The 2902-nt window shown below is 57.7% G+C and overlaps 1 pseudogene; it reads left to right on the top strand.

The window, feature by feature from the left end:
* The first annotated feature begins 1662 nt into the window (after window positions 1-1662).
* Window positions 1663-2372, top strand: LOC115069386 (annotated as a pseudogene).
* Window positions 2373-2902: the final 530 nt, after the last annotated feature.

Here is a 2902-nt window from a genome sequence, read left to right as displayed (position 1 = left end):
GGGCAGTGTAATTCGAGGGTCGCCCCCTCGTGTCTGTAAAATCCAGAATAAAGCGAGAGTCGCCATCTCATGTCTGGTCTCGGGTTAGTAATCCTGAGTGAGGAAGTCCGGGTTTGAGTCCCAGCACCTAGTTGAAAGTCCAGGTAACCAGCCCTGGCCCTAGGGTCCGAGTGTCTCAGCCCTAGGAAGAAAGCCTACCATCAAATCTGGTGCCTGAGTTAAAAAAAAAAAAAAAATCGAGCTCATTACTCTGAGGCAGTCCAGCGGACGCCATTTGGGAGAATCATGAGAAGTCTTGGGGATCCTGAAAGAAGGTGTGGTTAGTGCAGCGAGTGTCTGAGTGAAAGAAGGACCAGTCCTAGCGAATGCCATGAGATGTGGTGCGCGTGCTTGATAGCTGTGCTAATTGTCTTACTGGGGGCGGGGTCTGGTTTTGTATTTTTCTCTACACTATTTTAACCTTCCTTTCCTCCTTTTTCCTTCCTTTTATTCTCGGTCTAAGTAGACAAGACCCTTTATCTGTATCTCCTACCCCTCTCCATCCCTCTCTCTGGCCACTGAAAAAAAACCCACGGCCGGGGCTGCGCAGGCTCTAGGGCAGCTGCGCCATGGCCGCCGCCTGGGGCATGAAGATCTCCAGGTGGCACCGCCAGATGAAGTTCGAGTGGCCCATGCTCACGTCCACCGAGCCCTGCGACCAGTTGCGCCCGAGAGTCACCAAAGCGCCTCTTCATGAGGTACTCGAACTTGCGGCCCTCCAGCGGTGCCATGGCCCAGCCTCCCGGCGGGGACCCTCCACCCCTGGCCCTGCCGCCCGTGGGAGGGGCGCCCGCGCCTGACAGCACCACTGGCGCCACCACCACCGCCACCACCAGCCGCCCGCTTGGCTCCTAGGGCCGCTGCCGCAACTAAGCTGCGCTGCCTGCGCCCAGGGCTCGGGAGGGGGCCCCCGATCCCCGCACCCCAGCCCCTGCCATGGTGCTCTGGCTGCCGCTGCCCCCCGCGCAGCCAGGCTAGGGCGATGTGGGAGCCCCTGGACAGCGGCCCCCGGCAGGCACCATGAGCCCCTTCTCCGCCGCCTGCTGCTCGCAGCACTGCTGCAGCTGGCTGGCGCCCAGGCCCCTGTCTCCCAGCTTGATGCCCCTGATCACCAGAAGAAAGTGGTGCCCAGGTGCCCAGCTGTGTGACCATACAATGCTGTGGTGACTGCTGCCCTGACGACGGCCTGGAATGTGTGCCCACTGGGCATCACCAAGTCCGAATGCAGATCCTCATGATCCAGTACCCTAGCACAGTTGGGGGAGATGTCCTTGGAAGAACACAGCCAATGTGAATGCAGACCCAAACAAAAGGAAAGTGCTGTGAAGCCAAACAGGGCTGCCATGCCCCACCACCATCCCCAGCCCTGCTCTGTTCTGGGCTGGAATTCTGCCTCCAGAGCACCCTCCCCAGCTGACATCATCCATCCCACTCCAGCCCCAGGATCCTCTGTCCACGCTGCACCCAGCACCGTCAGCGCGGGAGGGGGCCGCGGAGGAGCCGCCCCCTGGCCCCCGATCCCCGCACCCCGGCCCCTGCCATGGTGCTCTGGCTGCTGCTGCCCCCTGTGCGGCCAGGCTAGGGCGATGTGGGAGCCCCTGGACTGCGGCCCCGGTGGGCACCATGAGCCCCCTACTCCGCCGCCTGCTGCTCGCCGCACTGCTGCAGCTGGCTGGTGCCCAGGCCCCTGTCTGCCAGCTTGATGCCCCTGATCACCAGAAGAAAGTGGTGCCCAGGTGCCCAGCTGTGTGACCGTGCAACGCTGTGGTGGCTGTTGCCCTGACGGCGGCCTGGAATGGGTGCCCATTGGGCAGTACCAAGTCCGAAATCAGATCCTCATGATCCAGTACCCTAGTAGTCAGCTGGGGGAGATGTCCTTGGAGGAACACAGCCAATGTGAATGCAGACCCAAACAAAAGGAAAGTGCTGTGAAGCCAAACAGGGCTGCCATGCCCCACCACGGTCCCCAGCCCTGCTCTGTTCCAGGCTGGAATTCCGCCCCCAGAGCACCCTCCCCAGCTGACAACATCCATCCCACTCCAGCCCCAGGATCCTCTGTCCACGCTGCACCAAGCGCCGTCAGCGCCCTGACCCCCAGTCCTGCTGCTGCCGCTGGCATCTACAGCCTGGAACAGAGCTCCCCAGAGGAGCCCGAAGAGGACAGGAGGCTGCCAGGCAGCCAGGCACCACCTGCCCTGGTCAGCTCCAGCCAGTCCATGCTAGAGTGGTGTCAAGAGGTCACCAGTGGTTACTGTGGTGTCCATATCACCAATTTCACCACATCCTGGCTGATAGAGATAGAAAAGTTTCTAAGCCAGAGTGTTGCTATTTAGAAGGCACTTTCTGATTGTAGTCTTTGTTAGGTGTGTGCAGCTTACTCAGTGGTACTGTACAATACTGGGGCAACTTAAGTTCTTATTACAGACATCTATTCTTAGACATTTAAAGGTACATAATGGGCCAGGTGTGATGGCACACCCTTTTGATCCCAACACCAGGGAGATAGGTGGATAAATCTCTGAGTTGAGGCCAGTCTAGTCTACATAGTGAGACCCTGTCTCGGGAAAAAAAAAAAAAGGGACCTGGAGAGGAGGCACAAGGAGTATAAAAGTAATAAAAGCTGGTTCGAGTCTTGGTTTATGCATAGACCGTGGTTTACAACTCTCCTCTCAGCTACTGCAGGACCTCTAATTATCCTATTGCTATTAGTCACAACTGGTCCCTGCATAATAAATAGGCTACTAAGGTTTGTTCAGGAAAAAATCAATACTGTCCACCTCTTGGTCTTTCTCCAGAAATACCAAGCCTTAGATAGTGCTGAGGAAGATTCCTCAGTCTGACCTAGAAAAAAGGGGGAAATGTT

This window comes from Nannospalax galili, unplaced genomic scaffold (genome assembly GCF_000622305.1).
Source record: "Nannospalax galili isolate Female #2095 unplaced genomic scaffold, S.galili_v1.0 scaffold593, whole genome shotgun sequence".
Classification (NCBI taxonomy): domain Eukaryota; kingdom Metazoa; phylum Chordata; class Mammalia; order Rodentia; family Spalacidae; genus Nannospalax; species Nannospalax galili.
Note: the sequence above shows the minus strand (reverse complement) of the source record. Positions and strands in the feature narration are given on the sequence as shown.